Genomic DNA, 18,408 nt, shown 5'->3' with positions numbered 1-18,408 from the left:
AAAACTGTGAAGATTCAGAACTGACTGGGAAGGTGATGGAGCCACTGCCCTTACTCCTGGGGCAGGGGTACCTAACCACTGCCCATGCAGCCCGTGGGGATGCCGGGGCACAGAAGCCACTGAGGCAGAGGGCTGGGAACCGACCTGGTGAGGCTCAGCATGGCACAGGTGCCACTCTCTGGCACAGTCACCAGGCAGATGCACGCCCAGGGTTATGCACTGTCCAGCTCAAGACAAGATTTTGTGGTCTAACCATAAAGACAGTGTTTTAATAATCAAATTCTAATCAAACATTTCTTACAAGCATCACTGTATCTTAGCAACTTTCGATTCTGAAAAGCATGTGGGTGTTGTAAAAATAATAGAAGATAAACAAATCCCTCACCCCATCAACTTTGAGCATAAATACAGAGTTAAGGACCTACGTGGCACATCATACAACAGTAAAAAATACTGAGCTTCTATTACACTTCAGACCTTTACAGCAAATCTTAACACACAATGTCAAAAAAATTGGGAAGTGATAATATATTAATGTATTACTTCAGACCTTTACAACAAATCTCAACACACAATGTCAAAATAATCAGGAAGTGATAATATATTAATGTCATTTTATCTAAAGAAAACAAAACTATTTTTAAGCTTTGGATACAATCAGTTTCATCGCAAAAAACTCAGCTTATGCAAAGAGCAGCTGAACCAAGAGCTGAATGCAAACAGCAGCAATTAAAAGGAAGCATTGCAGCACTAGGAATCACCACAGGTCATCATCCTGTCCTGCCCACAGCACCTGCCAGCCCTGACACTTAGAGGCCACCTACTCCCCACCCTGCAGGCCATCTGGTCACTGTTTCATATGAGTTGCTTGTCCAGAATTAAACTTTCTCATTAAAGACTTTGAGCATGTTCTTCTAATAACTATAGTTTTACAAAAATCTGTATTATTTGTGTTTCTTCATTGTGGACTCTGCAGGTCTAGTTTAGAAGTACATAGATTTGCCAACATGCTTCCTACCACAAATGAAAAAAACTCAAGCTCCATGGCTGAGAAAGCCATCAATCACACATTACTATCCAAATAGTGTTTTCTCTACCCCTGTAAGTTCATTTAACTCTGTTAACAATGCTCCAGCTATACAATGTATTCCCTTTCACCAGACTTCTAGTGGCAGCATCCCTAGCTGGCCACTTTTGCAGCATTTCAAATGTTTTACTTGGCAAATCACTTCCTTCTAGCCTAGGTTTACCACTTATCCACAGTCAAAAACTCTGCATGCAGGCACATGAACTGGAAATAGCCAGTGGAGTTCAGAGTCAAGGTTTGCATCCTGTAAGTCACAAAACCACAAACACACAACAAGCAGTTCATCTGAGATTCACACATCACTGAGATTTCAAGCTGCTGTTCTAACAGACCAAGGAGCATTTCAAAACAACTGCAACACTTAACAGCCCTCTGGAAAAATGTTCTGCTCGTCTGCAAAGAGTTAAACACGGCCAACCAGGGTATCATGGGATCTTTCAAAGTGCTGTAGGATCCAGGAGTGCCTTCACAGCACAGCTCCAAAGGCTCTTTCCCCTGATGAGACAGTTCGGTGTTAGAGGAACAGGAGGTGCTTTATAAGTTAATTAGGCAGATAATCCAGCAATCTACAGGGATGAGCAACAGCCCAGCCTCTAGCCAGGGACTGCCTAGATTTGACATACTTATCTGCTCTGTCTTTCTGTCCTTCAGTTATTTGTAAAGAGAATGATCTATAACATTCACCTAGGTATTTCTGACTTGTTTTTATGTTTTGCCTGGACACCTTACACCTTATTCCAAAAACATTCATTTCAAGAGATGGCAAGAGGAACCCAAAAGGTTTGCAATAAAAATGTCAAGCAAGGCACACAGCAGGTAAGAACTCCATTTTTCACAGCTCTTCCAGAGCACAAACATGCTGTCAGGCTGGGGTCACAGTGCCCACTTCCTTAAGCAACACACAAAAGCCTTCAACCCAGCACACTTGGACAGTTTCCCAGTTTCTATGAAAGACAGAAATGCATACACTGAATTTCTAACACCAGACTTCTTTCCTTGGATGCAGTGTATTATTAAGTTGCAAAAACACTTGCATGTACCTGAAGCTTGACTATGGATTTTAACTGTTGCCTGTGAACAAAATATATGTCCTTTAAGACAGCTGGGAAAAAGATTAAAAAAAAAAAGCAGTTAAAGCAGGACTCCCAACTTGTGGCTGATTTAATGACTAAAGGTTCAGTGCAACAGAAGAGACTCTTGAATAGTTAATTACTAGGAACACAGGATATGCCTTCTTCTATATTTAGCTTTAAATGTACTGTGCTTTAATCTGCTCGAGTGAGGGTCTGGCTTTATAAGGCACTGCCTCAAGCAATGGCCCAGGATCCTTCATTAAGAAATAGAATCTTGAGACTGAGCAAAACCAACCCAGTGATCTATACAACAATTGAGAATGGCATCAGGTCCTGAAAATGAGATTCTAAAGTGCTGTTGCTACCACAACAGATGCCTGGATAATAAAATTTACAAAAGTGAATGCAATGCAAACTTTTTTTTCATCAATAAGAAACCAACAACAGTACAAAAGTGGTGGCTGAAGGTTGTAAATTCAGGGTGGAAGCATATAAACTTGCACAGCACATTTGATTGCATCAGAGAGTGCAGCCTACCTCTCAGGTGTCAGATAGCTGTAAAACCTTGAAATCACTCAAGACCTCGAACTATTACATATATTCTCCATTTTGAAAGGTACAGCACCTGGGCTCAAAGCCAATGGCCAATTTTGAAATGGCAGCTAAAGCAGTCATAGTGGTTTCACTGGAGCAAGGATCTTAAGGACAGATGTGGGTAGGAAGGGAATTGCCTCCAAAAAAACATCCAAATCACTAGGCAAACTTGTATCTTGCAGCTCAACATCCTCCAGGATTTACATGAATTGTCAGCAGGAAAGCAAGTAAGAGATATGGAAATGTCAGCTCTCTCCTTTCACAGACTCCACTCTCCAGCAGAAGATGGGAGAGGCTCAGCAACAGAAGCTTTCCTCTCAATTTACTGCTCAGTACCCAAGCAGATGTCAGGGCAGTACAGAACCTGGCACTACGCTCCACAATGGGCTCATTTTTCATACAAACAAAAATTATCTAAGCCTGCTAATTACTAACTTGCAGCAACAAAATTCATCAGAAAAATTAAAAAATGCATGACTTTAAAGTTTACCAAATTCCACTCCCACTCTCGTTAAGAGGCTTGTATAAAACAGATTCATACTTTAAAAATTCATAAATTGGTGAGTTGGCACATTTCTCCTGAGACTGCCTGAAATCCAGGAGCTAACGAAGCTTTCTCTACAGTTGCTCCTCATTTTCATGCTAAAGACCCTAAACAGTTAAAATAAAACTGAGGGACATATACAGCTATGTAGATATGCAGATACATATTATATAGCAGTTACTCTAATCAAGCAATCCTTCTCACACAACTAATAAAAATTGTAACAGCTTTATTAATAAATCCAGCATTAATTAATAAAATATATTTATAAAACCTGCAACAGACAAAGCAAAAGTTTTTTTCACCACTTCAGCAAGTATGAACTCACTTAATAGGTTAGAAAAATGTAGTCTTTTATCCACACCACAGGGAAATTCTTATGATGATTAACTCCTGAACTATTTAAAGCCTTGGTAAGGCTGAAGTTTCTACCATTTGTTCTTGGAAACATTTTGCTCAAATTGAAAAAAAATACTGAAAACCTTTCTTCAAAGCAACACTATTTTTCTAAGCATCATTTTGCACTTCCTTTGACCAAAATATCAGAATCATCTGAGATTCTCCAAACATTAACATGCTCAGATGAATCTGGGAACAGTTGCTTCACAGCAGCGAAACTTCACTGCCCTAGTTACAGAGAGAAGCGAATCAATGCCAGGCAGCACAAGAAAAAGAACAACATTTTAATAAAAACGACCAGCATTTTATGGCTCTTGGTGTGCAGGGCACAAAACACAGCCCAAGGGCAGGCAGTGACCCTCTGGGCAGCCCAGGGGATTGGGGAGGCAAGGGGGGAGGCAGCACAGCTGCACAGATGCTGCTGCTGCTGTGGGGACTGGCACCGACGGCGTCTGACTGACAGGGCAATGGAGAGAGCTGCCAGAACACACCAACACTGCACCACCCGCCTGCACAGCAACACAGGCTTGGCAGCAGCTATTTCCATCTCCTTCCCTTGCTCAGATATCGTGTAAGACAGGGGCAGAACTCATCACAAAGGCAAATAAAATAGAAGCATAGATGGGTAGAGTTGCCATGAAGGAAACATCCCAACCCACATATCAAAGGCAATCTTTTCTTTCCCACCAAAGAATATCCAGGACATTAAAAAGCTTTACTGGGTCTTTTTTATCCAGCAATGTTATTGGGTGTTTTCATTGTCTCACAGTTCCAGGCTTGGGGTAAAGAGAGTTTTCCACCCCTTTCAGCAGCAAGCCAAGAAGTTACATTAAATGCAAATTACTGAACTTGAGCAGCATAGAGGAAAAGCTGCCCTTGCACTTTTGCCAGAGAGGAAACATGTCAGCATGCAGCCAGCAGCTGTCTCTGCTCTCTGAAAAGCAGCAGACAGCTAGATCATAAGCTAACAAAATCTGTAGGTGGAAAACTTATAAATCATTACCAGTAGAGAGAACAGAGCAATGTGAGGGAACAAGAAGACAGAGCAGATGCAATCCAGACACAGGTTCTCAACAAATCCTCATCAGGCTTCCTGCCTTCCACTGGGACACTGTGCCTTTTGTTCCTAAAACACTGGGATTTTTTAAGAAGTGACTAATAAGCTGGAGGTCCATAAATTCAATGGCACAAATCACCAGGAAGTGCAGCACCAGCAACCAGGTTTCTCTTGCACACTTGCCACACAGGCACCAGCACAGCTGCCATCTTTATGAAACCTTTAACCCAAAGGTGCTGTTCATTAGGAACAATAAAGCCAGAGCCAGGCTCCTGCCACATTAAAATCCCTTCCCTGGTTTTATAGCCTCGGCAGCAACATGCAGGGACAAAACAGTAACATAAGAATTGCAGGGTAAACACAACTCACATGGGGGTTTAATGTTTACATGAAATACGAATATTGCTGAACCACATGCCCTGTCTTTCCCTAAAGAGCCTCCCAGAAGCTCTCAAGGCACTTAAATATTTCAAAAATGTTTATTTTTTAATCACAGAACAGTATTGCTCCGCAGTAAAAAGTGTATCTACTTCAATAAAAATATTTGTTCCTTATTAGCATACTTAGTGGGAGAGAGAAAACAAGGAGATGAAGCAGAAGGAATTTATTTAATTCTGCAGCAAAATACCTGAAGAGAATGAAACTTATCATACGGTAAATAATAAATAAAAACCTGTGCTCATGCAAGGTTTTCCAAGAATGAACTGGGCATGCAGCTTGTGAAGAGTTATCCTGAGAAGGAGGGGGAAGGGGAGACCTTACTGCTCTTTGCAGCCACCCGAAAGGAGGCCAGAGCCAGATGGAGCAGGTCCATTCCAAGTAAGGAGCAACAAGACAAGAGGAAATGGCCTCACCTTACATCAGGAGAGGTTTAAATTTGGTGGTAGGAAAATTTTCTTCACTGAAAGCACTGTGAGGCACTGGAATAGGCTGCCCAGGGAAGTGGTAGAGTTACTGTCACTATTTAAAACACATGTAGATGGATTTGGTAGACATGCAGATGGCACTTAAGAACATGATAAACCCAGAAAAAATGAGAAGACAGACTCACTGAAGTCTGCACCATAAACCACATCACCTAACAGCTAAACTGGGATGTTTCTTGAAAAACAGTCAGAAAAAGCCCCAGTTTCCACTGCCACCAATAAATGTACAACCACACACTGCATTAGAGAGCCACCTCACTGCACTTATTTCAGGACAGCAGGTATTTCTTAGGTCACTAACCAGGAATTGCTACAGAAGTGGCTCAGATGAGTAACACCACTGAAGCACTTTCAAATGCACTTCATGGTGTCAAGAGAACTGTAAATTGAGCACTGAGACAATGGACTTCTCTGTCATGCCATCAGGAATCATATAAAAAGTGCATGAGTCATTGCACAGTCAGTGAAAGAAAAGGAAAAATTCCTAATAACTGGCATGTAGAAATACAAGTTAAGAAAATTAAATCACACACTCAGGGTGACACACAAAAAATGTTGTCATTCAGTAACAAGATTTCTTCCAGGGACTAAAGAGGAGGAATTAGATGTAATTCTTTAAGAACAAGGTATTAGCAGGAGCTTTTCTCACTGTTGAGAGCTCTCTTAGGTGCTATACTCTTAACTGGAATAGGTTGTGATAATGGTGATGGTGTATTGCTACAAATCAATTCATATCCAATTAACATTCATTGGAAGGTAAAATACCAATTCCAAGCTTGCATACCTTGCCAACTGAAAAACCTCTTAGAAAAAGAAGGGGATAAACAGCACCAGGCAGAGATCAGGATGAGGTGAACTGATAAAACAATGGAAGAAAGAACTCCTCCAAAGCTAACAAAGTTTTCTCCTCACACAAGATACCACTTTCAACGGATTGTGTAAATGCTAAAACAGGGCTCTCAGATTTGGAGACATTACATGTCGTGATCATCCTGAAAAATTCAACTGTCTTAGCAATTGCCATAGAGATGATTTTGTTACAGGAAAATGGTGTAGCTGAAATTCTGCAAAAAGCATGACTGGAAAGATACTGCAGCAATTTTGTTCAATCCTTAATTAATGTTTGGGGGAGAACTACAGAAGCCACTGCTCACAGTACATTTGCAAGAAATCATTAATGGAGTTACTTTATAGGGTATCCTTGAACCAGCTCTCTTATAAACCAATAAACACAGGTATTTGGAAGAAAACATGTTCAAAAAAGTACCAGAGAGGCTTCATTCCCAAAAACAAAGCCTGCTGAGACACAAGAAAACACAGTAATAGTTCTGTAATGAAGGCAGGAAGATCAGCTTTTCATATAGAGTACCACTCCTCTGTTCAAGTCCATCTTGCTTCTGTTTTTTTTAATGTATCAGCCCACTGGAAGTTTTTATAATGTTGATCCTACTCATACAACTTCAATATCAACAATAAAATCAGAAGATGTGCCTCTTCCATTCTTCTTGCTACCTCAAAGCTCTGAGAAGCAGCAAAAGCACTGGAGATCACTACTGCCTCCAGGACACAGCACTGCAACACTTGAAAACTGATAAACTAAGGGGCTAAGGTTAAAAATAAAAATAAATACAATCTGTGCATTCTCCAGAAAGCAATGCTCCCCAGATGCTAGCAGCTCATTATTTCATTAACTAAATACAGTAATGGGAGGAGGAATGTATTAATAGCCAGCACCTCCTACACATCTGCAATTGGTGAAGGTCTTGATTTTAACAGAGCAACTGCTTTAAGCAATAAAGCAAGTTTCAATTCAGAACTCCCTCATTATTTCTTCAAAGCATGTGCAAAGAGTTCACTAAGATAATGCATGGGGTGTTTTTTTTTTACCTGAGGGAAAATGAATCAGCTGCCAGGTATCTGAATTCTGATCTTTTTGGCACAAAGGGCCAGCAGTGAAAACATACAACACTTTTCACCATATCTATTACTCCAAACATACCAGCTTACATTGGTTATGCTGTTAGCAGTATTCACTTGGAGAAAAAAAAGGAATCTGTAACTGAATTGTGTCACTCTGCATCCCAAAAGCAGTCCCATATTCCCTGAGGCTGCTTCTTCCTCCTCAGAGCAGGTGAACATTTTGACAGAACACACCAGTTTTGGTAAATAAAATCCTGGAGTGGGGAATAGAAGCAAACAATGTTTGGACTACTTCAACCTGCAAGCAGTTACTTTCTAGGCAACGGTGGGTACAACTCCTCTGAGATCAAGCTAAGATAATCCCATGGCAATAGATGCCAATTTACATCCAAGTTGCGTGTTGGGGCAAACAAAGAAATAAAGGCCAGCCATGGGGCGCCTACACAGTCAACTGTTATGCTAGGGGAGTCAGGAAAAACAGCTATTACAGACTGAGCAGACACTTGCTATCATACCCATGCTGGGCAGCTCCCATACCAGCACTCAGCCTTACTTCAGAACAGCATCTCTTCACCTCTGTGTGGAAACCTGAGAAACTGCTATGAGTTTGACAGGACATGAAAGAGAAATGTAGCACTCACTCTATCTACACTGGTTTTGTGTGTTGGCTTTTTTTTTGGTTTTGTTTTGTTCTCTTTGTTTTTCACCTACCAACACTACAGGCCACTTCCAGAGATGAGACTATAAACCCAAGGCAAATTTCTCCCAGTAAGCCAAGCTTTGGTATGAGAAGGCTGTCTCTTAGATCCACAAACACACAAGGCATTACTCACATTACTCACCCATGACACCAAATTCCACCCAGGAGTACTAGGACAACAGCACTGAGAGTTGGGTGGCACCTGAGTAAGGTCAGGTTAGGAGAAGTAAACAAAAATCCCAAGAGGACTGTCCTGGGTCAGCTTGCTGTATTACTAATTTTGCAGGAGGACTTTAGTTACTTTTTGTAAGATGAGGGAATACATTCAAACCAGTTTTCTTCAGAGAGCAAAAATCTTTGAGACATGTTGTGATTCAAGTCACATATTTCTTCCCAAAAACGGGGGTGCCCAGAGAGAATATTGTCAAGACTGGTAATGTGAATCACATTGGTACTGTGATTGAATTGTGTGATTGCAACTGCTTTAATTTATTATGTGTCATTTACATTTGTATGACATTCTCAATATAATTTGAGTTACTCTGCTAAATCAGAAATCCCACATAATCTCAACTATCCTCAGGTGGGGAAATCAGATATTAAACATCATACCCTCCACATGTGGAATATCTAAAAGATGCTGATCTTAGAGTATTGGACTCTGATACTTTGCACATATCAGAAATGGGAGATCAGTTTTGGTTTGGTAACCCAAAGCTCAAATACCAAGCAATCATTTATGGCAAAGTTTCCTTCATTTTGGAATATCATACACATACACAGTCCTGAAAATTCTCAAAGTGCTGCATCTTCTCTCAATTTTGACAGTTTAACTTTGCTTTTCTTGTTCTTCCATCCTGTATTTAAACATAAATGACATTAAATGTAAGACTTATCTGCAAATATAAATGAATAAAACCAAGACTATGTCTTTGATGGTAATCTATATTCAGAAGACTTTGGAATACATCAAACTGAACCCAAAGAATTCACAGTTGTCTATAAACACAGCACTGCAAGCAATGGCTATTATGAATGCTTCTCAAGTTCTGCTTCTCAAAAAGTGGTAATTATATGCAATTTTGATCATAATTGCAATCAGATGAAAATTCAGTTCTCAAAACCAGATTTATATATTCAGGTGGCCAAAATCACAGAACTAAGAAACACTGCCACAAAAGGAAGTCAAATAAAGCCACAATATAAATCACTTGAAGTAGAAAAAAAATAGAGCAACTAGCCTGTTGTGTCAGTAATTTGTATCTGTTTTCCAGTATTAGCATCATCTCCTAACAGCTTAATCACATTACAAGAAGCTAGTAGAAGTTACTGAGACATCTGTTTCACCCAGATGTAGATCAGAGCAGGTACAGAATATTTTGTCCCACCACAGAGGCAGCAAGCAGTGCTGAATACACTGCAGTGCTTTGTGCCCACACACTGGTAATGGAAGCACAGATGCTGTCAGTCAGCTCAGCTCAATGCCAAACCCAGCAATTTAATTGAAACTGCTGGTGGTGAGCACCACTCCCTGTTTCGCTGTCAATCACTCTAGAAAGCAATCAGATAAATCAAAACCCCTATTGACTTTTCTTGACTGAACAGCCAACTGGCAGAACCCAAATATGGGGTGCATTTGACCTGCCTTTGAAAATTAACTATGACACCTAGTGTAACCCGGCAATTCTTGCATATTTTCACCATAAGAAAAAACACAAACACTTCCAGAAAATAGCTTATCTGAAATGTTCTGCTTGCCCATCTTAGAGTGAGATGGGTGAACAGCTTCACAGCTTCAGATTGAAGTCACTTTTTATGTATCTGAATCAGATCAAACTTCACACCTGCAGATCGGCCATCTGTGTGAAAGTCTATAGCTCAGTGATACCTACAAGCATCTCAGGCAGAGATAGGAATTTAGTTCCCCACCCAAAATGAACAATAAGGCAATTACTATTTGTATCCTATTCAGTTCTGTAGTTAATTCATTAGACCTGCTTGTTCATCTTCCTGAAATAATTCACAGAACTTTCATTGTTGGCTGAGAAGTTCCAAAATGCAGCATACCACAAAAAAGTTGAGAGCACAGCCTCAGTATCAGACCACAGCCGTCCACCCACTCCCAACCCAGTTTCTGAAGCCAAGCACTGCTGCAGGAGTTATGGATTTCTAACCAGAATATGTTTAGTATCTTTTTTAAAGGGCATAAGGCATCACTATGCCAGACAGCCTTGCTTTCTTCAGAGAAAGCATGTATCCACTTTGTGGTTGTTTGGCCTATGTCAATGTCAGCTTGGCACAATGATATTTGACACTATTAATAGGGAAATCTATTTGCTTGTTTACAACACCACTGTTCATGCACTGGAAAGACCAATATCAGCAACCTACTTCTGCAGATAACCTAATAAGGGCTCCATGGAATGTGTATCTGTAGGTGTATGCATACATACATTTGTACAAGACAGCAAAAACACCAGTAAAAGCTACATTAGATTTCTACAACCCACTTCCTATGAAGATACAAACCATGAATAATTTAAAATGCTTACTAATGAGACAGCTAGAGGATTTTTTTTGCTGGACTGAGAAACCACAAGGAAAGGCTTGGCTGGTCCCTCTGAGGCTTCAGAAAGACATGGCAGTTAAATCCTAGAATGCAGAGCCATTCAGTCACTGGATACAGTCAAACTCTCCAGGTCAGAGAACTGACTGCTGAAGGCCATGCAACCAACACATTTGTATCCCACCTCAAACGTTGCTCTGCATTCTTTGATACACTCTGTAGAGCTGAATAACTAGTAAAGTTAGCATATATTCTTTGCTAAGGGAGGATAAAATTACAAAGGTAGGAGTGACAACCTAAATTAATTTTTTTTCAATTCTAAAACAGAAGAGAGCAGATATTCAACATGACTTTTAATTGGAGGCTTTGCAATAACTGGTATTTTTTTGGTATTCTTGACAATGCTTCAAAAATAAAGTTGATATTTCAGATAAAAATCTGTCAATATGAACATTTACTAACAAAGTGTTCGGAACATGAATTAAGGTACTTTAGTCAGTAATTCAGGAGTCTAGATTTCAACATATATTAAGAAATTTATCTCAGGATTACAAAAAAAAAATGCAACAAGTATGTTGAAAACAATAAATGGGGAACATGGCCTACAGTTTTTCTCCCCATCACCAAGATTTTGCTCTCACTCAGCTTCAAAAGACTATGTTGTCTCCTCATACCATAACACTGTTTGGCAGTGCCAACACCTACTAAAAAGGTCAACAATTACTAAAACTGACAGGACAAAGGAAAATGGGGAAATAATGAGGCCTTCCTATACCTCAACAACATACAGCTTAGGGAGGGCACTAAGATACTAAACTAATCCGAGCATCCAACAGGCTACCCATGAAATGCTTTGGCTTGACACATTTGGTTTCAGTGAGCTGGGAACCACTGCTCACAGATAAAAGTTCAGGAACCACACAACTTCCTCACAGGAGAGACCTGAGAGTCTGATGCCTTGACAATTTAGCAGTGTGAATCACCAGCCAACCAGTCCACTGTCATCACGAACAATCTCAGAGGCACAACAGAAATGCAAAGTGAGATACCAAGGGAAAAGCACATTGGGAAAAAGGCACTTTTCAGCATACATCAATAAACAATTTAACAGGAATAAACTGACAAAGTAAATCCCTTCCCTTGGCTCCTCAAGAGAACTATGTGCATCCTTTCCTTCTTCTAATTCAGGAAGCCTTTTAACAAGGCCCCACAAAACAGGACAGCCAAAGTCAAAACTTGGCAAAAGACCTCATGCATGTGCTTGAGCATGAAGTAGGTGTTTCCTCATGCTGGGAAGGCAGCTGAGACCCATGGGCAGGATGATAAATTTGAAGGGCAGAGCCAAGGATTCACATGGCCCAGGGGGCACACTGACTGGGGCCTCTTCTCATACAAAATGTAGAGAAAGAAAGCCACAAACATCTTGTCAGAATATGGTATTCAACAGCACAACACTGGGTTTTCATAGCACTGGCTGATGATTTGGGGATCCTCAGGTCACAGTCACAAGAAATCACGCATTAAGAAAAACACCAAAGCAGACCTAAGACAAAAAAGACTTAACACAGGCTTGAGAAAGGTGCAGAGACATAGAGAAAACTAGCAACAAGACTCAAACCAAACTCACACCAATATTGGTGCACACAGAGAAGGCTGTAAATTGAAAAGAAACTCACCAACCTCTCTTCTAAAGGGCTGACTTCTCTCAAGCATTTAAAAGAAGTAACATACTTTTTCTAATTTTCTGTTGCTGAAGGCATGAAATAGCAGTGAAAATAAATTACAAGCCCTATATCTAATGCTCAGTAATATCTTCCCAAGATTTCACCCATGTCTTATCAGAAGAAAATGACTAATGTATAACTTGAATGCACTGAATGTATCTTCCCTCTTAAAAACATTTCTAGAGAACTAGAGGATTTTATTTATGGAAACAAAACCTAAAATGAAAGGATCACTTTAGCTTGCAAATTACAAACCGTTGAACTGCTCAGACTTCCTTTATGCATGAAAACACATCTAAGGAAAACACATGAGAGAGTAGTTATTACAAGCAAGTACAACCCCAAAGTCATATTTAATTGTTCTGCCTACAGTAACTGAAGGAATTGCAGAAGGGTGTAACTCATTGAGATTCAAGACATCACAGAAGATGCTTCCTTTCCAATGTCCCTGGCCAACCTCTATCCCAGACTGGGTCTAGCATTTCCTTAGCCTGATCTGTCTGTCCTCAGTCCTAATTCTCACTAGAGGTAATCCATCATCTTACAGGATGAATAAAAGCAGTAATCTTTGCCTGCCACTATGAGCCTGCAAAAACTGTAAGTGATCTCTATAGAGAACTTCTCCATCCAACCTAAGAATAGCTCAGATTTTGCAGAGCAAATCCTTATACAGAATGACAAAACATACTGATGTATGAAGGACTCAGTGAATTTTAAAATTCATTCTATAATTTCTGTAGTAGAAAAAAACCTCATTTCTAATTTCAAAAACTCTTAGACATATAGCACCTAAAAGCTCTCACAAAAAAAGTAGGAATTACTACTGATTTACTTCCTGGAAGTATTTTCCTGACTTGCTGTAATTTAAAAACCAAAACAGTGATTATTTGTTTTATATAGTACATGTGAGGAAGACGTTTTTCTTTATTAAAACCAGCTTAGCCAACAAAAATGAATCTAAAGATGGAGAACAGTCCTGCAATTTGATCTACATGAGCCGCCACCCTTGAACTTAGCCATCCCTATCACAAACAGCGACCCAAGTTGGAAGTTTTACCAGCAAATTGCTACCAAAATATGAGTTCCCTGTATTGTGCTTGCACTATACAACCACACTTTACAGGAGACCAAAGCTGTTAAACTCTGAAACTCAAGTGTTTCATTCATGCAGGAATGGTAAAGAGCACTTCAGTGCAGTAAAATGGCCACCATACCACTGCACATGGGTACTGGACTCCGCTTGGCTTTTTATTTTGACTTTTGCAGTCTCTTACAAGATCTACAGCTACCTTTAAGAACTATGGTACAGTGAGTTCAAAAGGGTTTTCAGGCATGGTAGAAGATTATTGCACTCCACAAACTTTTCTCTAGGGAGAAAAAATAGATTTTTTTTCCATTTGTCAATCTTCCTCTCACACACCAGCATTACCTCTGAGTGATCCTTGAGTATTTTATTTATCTTTCAACAGACAGTAACTACTTTAATATGTAAGTACTGTTGCAGTTGAGGAGAAGAGTAATTTTTAATCAACACTGAATCACATGGAAAAGTAAACCATTTCAGAAATCAAATCTAAAATTTAATGGGCAACCATCACAGTTCACAGGTGATTTATTGCTCATAAAATATAAAAATGGAATTACATCACCTGTAAGCTCAAATAGAGAGATAGATGTGGGTGACTGCCTATTGCCTTATGAGCCACACAGATGTAGGAATTCTTGAATTTGCACAGGAGGAATGAGGACAGAAAATGAGGAATAAAAGATGATGCCTCTTAAAACAATCTGAATTTAACAGCACACAGCCATTCAATGCATGATCTAATTCCTCTGTCCTAAACAATAACCTTAAGCCTACAAAGAGGTACATATATCTGCACATGACTGTAAGCAAAGTTTAATAATCTTGTCTAGAGGTTAAAAAAATTACTCACTAATTAGATTTAATTAAATGTTTAACCCAAGTGCCTCCACCATTCTTCACCAAAGAAAGGTTTGATTGTTACTGACTAAATGCTGCTAACGCTGTTTTTCCCAGTACTGCATTCATGAATCCCTAAAACCAGTACAAATTCTGTATGTGCTGTAATTTTTCAATCTCTTCCTACACACGGATATATTTCCCTTGCACCTTTATGCAATTTTATTTGCTTTATATTTCTGAAATTTTGAATTTATTTTAGGAACAGCCATCTGAAAAGCAATTGCAAACCAATTCTTACAGAAGCTGTGCTAATGAATTACTGGGTTATTGCTACCACCTGCAAAGCATAAGAGGGAAAGAATTTAGTCTTGCAAAGGTGCTCAGGCATACTCCGACACATATTGCTCTGCTGTCACTAAACACATCTCAGTCTTTAACAGCAAAAAGCTGCTTGCACACCATCTGTTCCAAAAAATGCAAGTACCTAACTATGTGGAATTCATAGGCACGAAACAATTTGTTTAAAGCTTAGATTTCTTTTAATTCAATAAAACCACAGTGACTTAGAGCTAATATGAAAAGCTCTAAACATGTATTGTCTGAGCAAGCTACTCATACTAGAACCACCTAGAAAAAACAATTAAGAGAATGTGAACTCAATCTGGAAAAGAGCAATTTTTTTTTCCTATGCCAGGTATATAAAAGAAGAAAGAAGTACACATATCTGATTTTGTTGTGAAAGCAATGCTGACTATTTCAAAGAAAGCTTTTAACCAGGTAGTACAAATGCACATTCAACTCAGGCACTTACATCACCCATGATCATCATCACAATACCTGAGCACCTCGAAATTTCTTCTTTGCTCTGTGAATCCTCACTCCCTGTGGGAAGATTCTGGTTGCCCTGGCATGATTAGCAGTTAAAGACACACAAAAATAAAAGCATATGCTCAAAAATGCACTTCACAACATATACAGATGAACAGTTGAATAGTTTTCTTAGAAGAAAATTCTATAGGTGACTGCTATTCTGGATATATTTTAGGTGCAAAACCACCAAAGCTGGCTCTGCTCAATCAGGTCAAGTCTTGGAGTAAACCAACAGCTAAGTTAAATCAGACCACTAAGCCCAGACAGGAGTGCATTACCATTACAGAGACATTCAAGCCCCAAACTGGTATTTTCACAAGGCTCTGACCTGTATTTCCTGCTGGAGAACACTGCTCACCTACATGCTCATCCTGTAGTCTGCACCAGAAAATCTTCTGGAAAACACTTTGGTGTCCTTCTGTCCCATATATGTAAGAATCCTTCAAGTCAGGATTGAAGAGAAGATGAAAGCAGCATAAACCTCATCTTGCCAGACTTTGGATACAGCTAGAGTCAAGTCCTAAGATTTGCTTCTGAGAGTCAAAGTGAAGAGCAAGGTCTCATAAGGAATCCGTAACAGGTAGAGATCTCTATTGAGGTCCCAGATGAGCATTTTATCCACAGGAATACCTTGTGTGTAGCTATTGTGGATACACCGCTTGTGCTCAAAAACATGTATCAGTGCTCACCAGTTTCAGTTATTTTTCCATGGTTTCACAATCCACCCTCTGGTACAAAACAGGCCTTAGCAACATTGACAGATCATAACAAAGATGAGTGGCTGCCCTGAGATCCAGAAACAAATGAAAGTTGAAAAATATCCCTTACAATATAATAAAAGCACTTCAAGAAATCTGAGTTTTACAAAGCAAATCAACTGGGCTGGTGGGGGGGCAGGGAAGTAACTTATCCACAGATTACTATTTGTGAGATCTGAGAGGAAAAAACAGAGGATGTTTCTAGCAATAAAAACCCCTTGAACTTGCATGAACTTGAATTGATCTAAATGAATAATCCTATTAGATCCTCTTAACTTTGGCCAGGATATAATTATAAGGATTGGAGACAGCAGGACCAAAACCCAGTGGGGGTCTGTCTGCAAGGCTCAACTGCACTTGAAGGAGATTTCCTATTGCCCAGGGCACGCAGGAAGACAGAGCTAGTTTACAAAAATACACTTGGCAACAATATGTAAGGGATTTTACATACACCCAACACTTCAGCTCAGCAAAAAGACAATGGCAGGGGTCACCACAGGTCTGTCAAGGCTGAACAGGAACCAATTCCTCATCAGCTCCCAGAACAGGAACTGGGGGCTGGGGATTGAACAAAACCATGAAGCAGCAGGTTCACAAACAGGAAAGAAGCAGTCCCCTTTTCAAGCAGTCATGGAAGTTATAATCATGGGTTGCTGCACATACACAATTTATCTAAATTTAAAAAGCCTACCAGCCTGCTTTAGGCTGTCAAACATCAAGGTAAACACAAAGACACCACTTCTTGCTGAGGAAATCCCTAGCTGAACCAGTGAGATGGGAGCTAGGAAATAAGTCATAGAACTATGCATACCTGTTTGACCTATTATTTTATTTTCCCCTAGACAAAATGGAGTGGGTCAGACAGGTTTCTGACCCTGCCAGGCCCAGGCACTGACTATGGGATCTTTGACCTCTGCAGAGTACACACCCAGAATTCAGGCAACCCTCCAAGACAGAAGTGAGGTAGGTCATTTGAGAGAAAACAGTGAAACCAGTTCAGCATTTCCTCTCCCTCTCTTCCTTATACAAAGACTGAGAGCTTCATGGTGCACTCTCCAAGGCATAGGGCAGTCTCTTCCCCCCAAACTGTCCTGAGAAAAAGGTTATTGCTCTGTACATTCTTCCAAAATGAATGTTACTTAATTAAAGAAATCCTTGTTATCTTCTTGCATGAATCTTACCCCTGACAATTGCACAGGGCACTGAGGATCAGCTACACACTGGTAACAATAGCTATCACAAATCCCTGTGAGCACACCTCCATGCAGTAAAACCAGCAAACTGCTGGGGAAAAATGTCACCACTGGCTCCTGCTTCACAAATCACAAGTACCAATGTATCACCTGATGAGGAAATAGGGAATTTTTAATGTGTAAACATATTATTTAAAATCAGGAAAATATTCTGAATCACAGTGAGGTTAACATTTCTTCTCCCTCTGTAATACCCAAAATACATATTATTAATTACTAAGCAATAATGCACGTCTTAAATATGTGAAACAGATACAGCAGATAAAAGAAAATGCATTAAAGGGAAAGACACAAAGGCACAGAACCTACATTTCATGTTCCAGTGCTCTGCTGAGACAATGACTCCCTACACTGCCTTAAAAAAAAATCACTTGTTGCCTCCATGCCTCAAATTATGTTCATAAAATGGAGGCAATGCCACTTCCTCACACTCTCACAAGGATAATCTGAAGATTGTGAAATATTTGCATATTACAAGATTGAAGGTCACACAGAAGCCAGGTAAGAGTGAGAAACATGTTTTAACTAGCACTGAAAGTATTTTATTACCCTTGCAGATGGAACACTCCTGTAGCCTTAGTCACCAGGCGAGATCCAGTGAGGCTGCCAAGGAAAAACTGTCTGTTCACTCTGTGAACAAGGGCAGGATGGCAATAATGACATTCTCATATTAAATAAAAGGAATGTCATATGCATACTTTTCTGTGCTGAATGCATGACAGTTTTTGTGGGTTTTTTTTAAATGCAAAAGGAAGCTTGAAGGTTGTTATTTAATAGTGCCACAGAGATTATTGGGGCACTTTCGTATCACAAAATTTGTTCACAGCAGGTAAAACTCGCACCCTGCAGTGAACCAACAAAAGACCACTTAAATCCTAATTTCAGCCTTCATGGCTGAGCCAGTGACATACTTCTGTTAGCACTACATGGGGATCGGTTTCTGGATCAGAATATTAAAAGCACTTGTGCTTCAATGGCATTTCCTTCAAGACATTTTTGGTTGCCTGCAA

At 39.8% G+C, this 18,408-nt stretch overlaps 1 protein-coding gene across 1 annotated transcript in view; it reads right to left on the bottom strand.

Moving 5' to 3' along the window:
* The window catches only part of BZW2 (basic leucine zipper and W2 domains 2), a 56,211-nt gene that overhangs the window by 36,241 nt on the left and 1,562 nt on the right, over positions 1 to 18,408 (bottom strand). The gene's annotated exons all lie outside the window — the stretch shown is intronic.

This window comes from Zonotrichia leucophrys, chromosome 2 (genome assembly GCF_028769735.1).
Source record: "Zonotrichia leucophrys gambelii isolate GWCS_2022_RI chromosome 2, RI_Zleu_2.0, whole genome shotgun sequence".
NCBI classification, from domain to species: domain Eukaryota; kingdom Metazoa; phylum Chordata; class Aves; order Passeriformes; family Passerellidae; genus Zonotrichia; species Zonotrichia leucophrys.
The sequence above is the reverse complement of the archived record's forward strand: the minus strand, read 5'-3'. Positions and strand labels throughout refer to the sequence as shown.